Raw genomic sequence first — 8,006 nt, forward strand, 5'->3', positions numbered from 1 at the left:
ACGTGGAACAACAGACTGGTTCCAAATCGGGAAAGGAGTAAGTATGTCAAAGCTGTATATTGTCACCTTGCGTATTTAACTTATATGCAGAGTACATCATGAGAAACGTTGGGCTAAATGAAGCATAAGCTGGAATCAAGATTTCTGGGAGAAATATCAATAAAATCAGATATGCAGATGACACCACCCTTATGGCAGAAAGTGAAGAACTAAAGAGCCTCTTGATGAAAGTAAAAGTGGAGAGTGAAAATGTTGGCTTAAAACTCAACATTCAGAAAATGAAGATCATGGCATCCAGTCCCATCACTTCATGGCAAATAGATGGGGAAACAATGGAAACAGTGAGAGACTTTATTTTGGGGGCTCCAAAATCACTGCAGATGGTGACTGCAGCCATGAAATTAAATGATGCTTGCTCCTTGGAAGAAAAGCTATGACCAACCTAGACAGCGTATTAAAAAGCAGAGACATTATTTTGCCAACAAAGGTCAGTCTAGTCAAAGCTATGGTTTTTCCAGTGGTCATGTATGGATGTGAGAGTTGGACTATAAAGAAAGCTGAGCACCAAAAAATTGATGCTTTTGAACTGTGGTGTTGAAGAAGACTCTTAAGAGTCCCTTGGACAGCAAGGGAATCCAACCAATCCATCCTAAAGGAAATCAGTTCTGAATATTCATTGGAAGGACTGATGTTGAAGTTGAAACTCCAATACTCTGGCCACCTGATGCAAAGAACTGACACACTGGAAAACACCCTGATGCTGGGGAAAGATTGAAGGTAGGAGAAAGGGATGACAGAGGACGAGATGGTTGATGACATCACCAACTCAATGGACACGAGTAAGCTCCAGGAGTTGGTGGTGGACAGGGAGATCTGGTGGGCTGCAGTCTATGAGGTCACAGAGAGTCAGACACGACTGACCCATTAAACTGAACACATCTCTCCTGGAGTCCTCCATGTTCATACTCCAGTCTGGACTCAAATCTCTACAGACCTGCTGCAAAGCCATTTTCTCGCATCTTACCTACATCTGCATCCTAGGATTTCCCTTCATGTTTCTTTAATGTGACATCACCTATTTGCTGGATCTCATGCCTTGCTCTTTCTTGGTTTAATCCCTTGTTTTGCAAGAGCACATCCTCCAGTAACTTTTTGAGACAGGGTTCTTAGGAGGTAACATTAAGACCTTGAATAGATAGAAATATTTTTTTCTACCAATAGTTGATTGATAGTTTGTCTGGGTATAACAGCCTAGACTGTAAATTATTTTCCTTCAAAAGTTTGGAGACTATGATTTTCTTCTATTTTCCAGAATTGTTTTCTGTTTCATTCCATTAAAAGGTTTAAGAATCTTTCCTTTGTCACATTGTTCTAAAATTTCATCATGACATTCCTTGCTAAGAATCCTTTTTTTAATTCATTGTGCTGGGTAATCAAATATAAAAACATATTTTTATATTTAAACATGCTTTTCAGATACAACAATTTTCTTTACCATGTCTTTGATCATTTCCTTCCCTGCATTGTCTCAGCCCACTCTCCACTCTTGAACTTCCAGAGTTGATCCTCCAATATTCATTTCTTTTCTGTCTTATTTTCCATATTTTTTATTTTTTTAATTTTACTTTCTATTCTACTTTATCTTCTAACACTCTTGAATTTTAACTTCTGTCAAAAAAGGAGAAATGTAAAAGCAAGCCCATTTTGTAATTTCTAAGACCTTTCTCTCCCCTGGATGTTCTTTTTAAAATTTCTTCTTGTTCTTGTATCACCAATTCAATGCTGTATCTTCTCGTAACTCTCTCAAGATATTGTAAAGTTTCCTTCTATGACCTCACTGACTTTTCCCCCAAGTTCCTTTTATCTGTTTATGTGGGATTTTCCTTAATCTTTCATATATAAGACTTCCCTTAAATGTCTGGTGATCCTTGACTGTCTGCTCTTGTGTAAGAATGAGACACTAAAAATTATTGGGAAGCTCTGACTAAAAGTCAGGGTTTCTCAATCAGTAATCTTCATTATAATGTGACCTGATTGAGTTATTTTAGGGAAGGCTGTTATATTGCCATTTATAATAAGACACATATAGTTGGTCTTCCTTCCAGTTCCTGGCACAGAGCTCCCAAAACCCTTGGAATTTCCTGAGTGATAAAAGTATGCTGATATTCATAACAAACTCCTTTCAGCTACACCAAAGTTTATTTTAATGAGGAGACTTTTGGAAAGCATCTAACAATAGTGGCTGGTTGTCAGGAAACCAACGATGCAGTTGGAGGGCTGGAACATTTGTCCTACCCCCTGCTCTTTGGGAAGGAGAAAGGGGCTGGAGGTCAAATCTATCACCAGTAGCCAATGAATTAATCAATCGTGCCTATGTAATAAAGCCTCCATAAAAAGCCAAAAGGACAGGTTCAGACAGCTTCTGACATGTGGAGTTTCAGGGATAATTCATTCCCAGAAAAAGCATGGAAGCTCTGCGTCTTTCCCCACATGGCTGGCCCTATGCATCTCTTCCATCTGGCTGTTCCTGAGCTATATCCTTTTATCACAAACTATAATCAAGTATGCGAAATGTTTCTCTGAGTTCCATGAACCACTCTTGCAAACTAATCAAACCCCAAGAGGGGAACATGGGAACCTCTGGCCTATAACCAGCTGATCAGAAGCACGGGTAACAACCTGGACTTGCCACTGCCATCTGAGGTCAGGTGAGGGGACAGTTTTGTGGGACTGAGCCTGTGGGATTTACCCATGGGATCTGATGCTATCTCCAGGTAAATGATGTCAGAATTGAGCTGAATTGTAGGACACCCAGCTGGTGTTGGAGAATGACTTGGTGGTATAGAAAAAAGAAACACACACACATGAGACAGGCCATCTTGTGGTGATCAGTTTCCCCAGAAAAGAATCGCCAAGTCTCTAGTCTGAAGGGAATAAGCCAGCCATTAGTGTTCTCCCTGATGAGTAGAGGGAAAAGCTAAGATTGTCCCTCCGACCAATGTATAGCCTCTTACCTAATGCCCTGGTTTCTGGTTTGCTTGGAACTGAGGGGTTTCCCAGACACAGAGACTTTTCTGTAGTGTCAGGAAAGCCCCGAGGTTCAGGATAACCCTGAAGTCTAGACCTTTTTCCTCACCTGCAAAAAGGTCTTCCTGATACATAGTAAACCCCAAGATGCTCGATCTGCCCTCCAGGCTCATGGCTCTCTATTCCCCAGCGTCCCCACATTCCATTCTCCTCTGGCTTCTTCCAAATCCTCCATCCCAGTTCCCTTCAGAGGCTTCTCCCACGCTGTTCCACATGCCCTTCCACCCTTTCACCCTTCATCCTTTTGTCTTGGGCATCTGTCAGGAAGACCTTCCCTGAAGCCTCGGATAGTGTCGCATGCCCTGTAGGACAGAATCCTCAGGAGGACAGTGTCTCTAGGAAGAGAATCTCCCTTTATTCATGGCTGTGTTACCAGCACAGGACAGTGAGGTCAAAGTGGCTCTCTGCTGACGTCACAAAGTCATGAAAGTGGAAATGCTCCTGGCCATCTGCTGACACTCGCTGTTGACTCATGGCCCTGGGAAAGACACCAGATTTGGAGAGGAAAGATGCGAGGGGTCCAAGAAGCCACTCTGCCTCCACCTCAGCTCCACCATGGGAAGGAGGACTCCAGAGAAACCACTGTCAGTTGTAAGCATTTTTTAAAACCCCTCCTCACCCTGGGAATCAGGAACCTCACCTTCCACACCCCTGCCCTCAACCCAGGATCTTGGCTACACTTGCCATGCCATAGCCGCTGCCCTACTTGGGTAGGGCTCCTGTGAACGGTTAGCACTTAGATGTTGGCGCCAGTGCAGGGCACTTCTCTGATCTTACTGCCTAAGCTTCTTGCTGTTGTTTGGTCACTCGCTCTTGTCTGATCCTTTTGCAACTTCATAGACAATAGCCCATCAGGCTCCTCCATCCATGGGATTTCCCGGGCAAGAATACTGGAGCGGTAGCCATTTCCTTCTCCAGGAGATCTTCCCAACCCAGGGATCAAACCTCCCAACCCCTCCACTGGTGGGCAGATACTTTACCAGTGAGCCACCTGGGAAGCTTAAGTTTCCCTTGACACAATCTGCCACCACGCAGCCCAGTTGCAGCCCCTTCCTCCCTCCACTCTCCGTCTACCACCCAGGCCTCGCTTAAGGTAAGTCTAAGTAATACCTGTTGCTGCCCCTTCTCCCATTCCAAATTCTGTCCCCTCCAGGAGCTTTACCCTGATGTCCACCCCTATACCACCCCCATCTCAGAGCCCTGCTGCCCAGAACATCACCCTAGATCTGCTGCCCAGATTGTTTCACCTCCTCCTTTCTCAGCAGAGTCTGGGTCTTCCTCCCTCAGGCTCGATAACCTCCAAGGCTGAGAGCTTTCTGCCTTCACCCTGGGTGGTTCTCAGGAGCAAGGCTTATTCTCCCCACTTAGACTGGGGGCTCCCTGAGGTCCTCTCCTGCCTCTAATTCTCTCTCCACACCCTGAGCCAGACCTCTAGCCACAGAATGCAGAAGAAAGGAGACGGACTGCCCTAATCCCAGCTCCTCCGAGATCAAAGCTTTCGGAGGGTAGGGGTGAAGGGATCCCATCATGCCTGCAGAGAAAAGAAATGGGCAAGACCAGCTTCAAAGTTCTGCCAAGCTGGAAATTTAGAGACGGTCCCACGTGGCTTCTGGTATGGGGTTTGACTGAGTTCCAGTTCCCAAGGCTCTAATGGGACTGACAGTGGTCGTGACTGTGGTGAGATCTGTCGTGGGTCCAGGGTCATTGCGCCCATTATAGCAAGCCCCACCCAAGGCCGTACACCCGATTTCACCACAGTGGCTCTCAAGGTAGCACACGGGAGAGGAAGGGCATTATTCACTCAGGGCTTATTAAGTGCCGGTCTTGCAATACTCTTCCTCACGTTACCCTGATATCTATGGGCAACTTGTGGATATTATGAGATGGTTCTGGGAAGGACAAGACAACCCACCTCCCCATTACCCAGGCAAAGGTATCAAACCCCGTCCTCTAAGTGCAGCTCCCTTCAAGGCTTTGTCTCTGACACCCACCCAAAAGCTGAAGGGGATACGACCACTCAGTCAGCAATGACTGGTAAACTACTCAGTATGAGGCCTAATCCCATTTATACTGGCTCTTCCTCCCCACCCCACTTCACCAGCTTGGCTGGATTTGCACATAGCTCCAGTCAAAAGAGGCACAAACCTGAGCATAGTGGCAGCTATAGGCTTCCTTAAAAGGCTCAACATGTAGATTTAAGCACAGCAGCATACAGAAATCTCAACAGATATGTTTACCAGAAGCCATTTCCTCTCCGCTAAACTGTGCTGTCTGAGCACGAAAATCTCTCCAGCTGTCTCATCCAGTTCCCTCACTGCCATCTCGCTTCTGCCACCCTCACCACTTTGCCATTCCTGTCCAAACTAGCCACTAGAACTTCCGTCCCTCCAGCCATTGACAGGGGCTCTGGAGAGCAGAGCAACCTAGGAATCCCATGACCTGTCTCCCTCACTCTACGTATACAGGTATCCCTACTAGGTGTCAGCCTGCAAAAGTCAGTTATATTCCTAGCTACTGTTAACAGTTAGGGAAAGTTTTTTTTATAACTTTTCTTGGAGTACAGTTGCTTTACAGTGTTGTTAGTTTCTGCTCTACAGCAAAGTGAATCAGTTACACACATCCATATATCCACTCTTTATTAGAATCCTTTCCCATATAGGTCATCATAGAGTACAGAGTAAAGTTCACTCTTCTATACAGTAGGTCTTTATTAGTTATCTTTTTTATATAAATTAGTATGCTTATGTACATCCCAATCTCTCAAGTTATCCCTCTCCAACTCAGCTGAGGGAAATTATTAACACCATTTGTAATAGAACAAAAAAAAATGTAGATATCCAGGAATCAATCTAATAAAATATATCAACTCTGAAATGTTGATGAAAGACCCCAGATAATTTTGAAGAAGATGAACAAAGAAGTGGACTTCCCTACCAGATAGAAGACTCATTATAAAGCAGCGGTCATTAAAACATTGAAGTAATGGTGCAGAGACAGAGAAATAGAGCAAAATAGAGATCCCAGAAATAGACCCACACATATAAATGGAAATGAGAAGAAGCGGGTGTCATCAAGAGGGACAGTGCAAATCAGTAGAAAAGGACAGCCTAGTTCACAAGTGGCACTGAAATAATTATGCACATGGAGAAAAAAATAAAATTGATTTCCATGCTACATTACATAGCATACAAAAATAAATTCCAGCTGGGTTAAAAACTTAAATATAAACTTGTAAAAAATAAAACTTTAAAACCTTTAGAAGAAAATTATAGAAAAAGATCTTTATGACATCAGGGCAGTAAAGATTTTCTCTTTTTTTTAACTTTTTATTTTTACTTTATAGTACTGTATTGGTTTTGCCATACATTGACATGAATCCACCGCGCGTGTACATGTGATCCCAAACATGAACCCCCCTCCCACCTCCCTCCCTACAACATCCCTCTGGGTCATCCCTGTGCACCAGCCCCAAGCATGCTGTATCCTGCATCAGACATAGACTGGCGATTCGATTCTTACATGATAGTATACATGTTTCAATGCCATTCTCCCAAATCATCCCACCCTCTCCCTCTCCCTCTGAGTCCAAAAGTCCATTATACATCTGTGTCTTTTTTGCTGTCTTGCATACAGGGTCATCATTGCCATCTTTCTAAATTCCATATATATGTGTTAGTATACTGTATTGGTGTTTTTCTTTCTGGCTTACTCCACTCTGTATAATCGGCTCCAATTTCATCCATCTCATCAGAACTGATTCAAATGAATTCTTTTTAACGGCTGAGTAATACTCCATTGTGTATATGTACCACAGCTTTCTTATCCATTCATCTGCTGATGGACATCTAGGTTGTTTCCATGTCCTGGCTATTATAAACAGTGCTGCGATGAACATTGGGGTACATGTGTCTCTTTCCATTCTGGTTTCCTCGGTGTGTATGCCCAGAAGTGGGATTGCTGGGTCATATGGCAGTTCTATTTGCAATTTTTTAAGGAATCTCCACACTATTTTCCATAGTGGTTGTACTAGTTTGCATTCCCACCAACAGTGTAGGAGGGTTCTCTTTTCTCCACACCCTCTCCAGCATTTATTGCTTACAGATTTTTGGATCGCAGACATTCTGACTGGTGTGAAGTGGTACCTCATTGTGGTTTTGATTTGCATTTCTCTAATAATGAGTGATGTTGAGCATCTTTTCATGTGTTTGTTAGCCATCCGTATGTCTTCTTTGGAGAAATGTCTATTTAGTTCTTTGGCCCATTTTTTGATTGGGTCGTTTATTTTTCTGGAATTGAGTTGTATAAGTTGCTTGTATATTTTTGAGATTAGTTGTTTGTCAGTTGTTTCATTTGCTATTATTTTCTCCCATTCAGAAGGCTGTCTTAAAAATATGGAACACTTCATGAATTTGCATGTCATCCTTGTGCAGGGGCCAGCTAATCTTCTCTGTATCGTTCCAATTTTAGTATATGTGCTGCCGAAGCGAGCACAGCAAAGATTTTCTTAAAGATAAAAAGAGTATAATCTGGGGTGGTGGGGAGGGAAGACTTCCTTACACTTAAATTTAAAATTTATGTTTATCAAAAAACACTATTGAAAAAAATCTATCAACCAGGGGAAAATATTTGTTTTGTATTGTTATATGTCTTCACATATAACTGACAAACATATAGCATCCTATACACTTTTTTAAAACTACAAATTAACATGAAAAAGACAAACGATGCAATAGAAAAACTGTTTAAAGAATAAGAACAAGCAGCTCACAGATGAGCAATGATGGAAATTCAAGTTTCAATTATATCATTGGGATATCAGATTAGGAAAAATATTTAATCTGGCATTTAGGACTTTGCACAAATTCAAACACTGCTCAAAGGATTTGCATAATCTCTTTGGAGAAAACTTCAGCAATATC

The 8,006-nt window shown here is 42.7% G+C and overlaps 1 non-coding gene across 1 annotated transcript; it reads right to left on the reverse strand.

Moving 5' to 3' along the window:
* Positions 1 to 7,472: 7,472 nt before the first annotated feature.
* Positions 7,473 to 7,578, reverse strand: LOC114111057 (U6 spliceosomal RNA). Its single transcript, XR_003587183.1, has one exon. It is a non-coding gene; the product is annotated as a U6 spliceosomal RNA (small nuclear RNA).
* Positions 7,579 to 8,006: the final 428 nt, after the last annotated feature.

This window comes from Ovis aries, chromosome 1 (genome assembly GCF_016772045.2).
Source record: "Ovis aries strain OAR_USU_Benz2616 breed Rambouillet chromosome 1, ARS-UI_Ramb_v3.0, whole genome shotgun sequence".
NCBI lineage: Eukaryota > Metazoa > Chordata > Mammalia > Artiodactyla > Bovidae > Ovis > Ovis aries.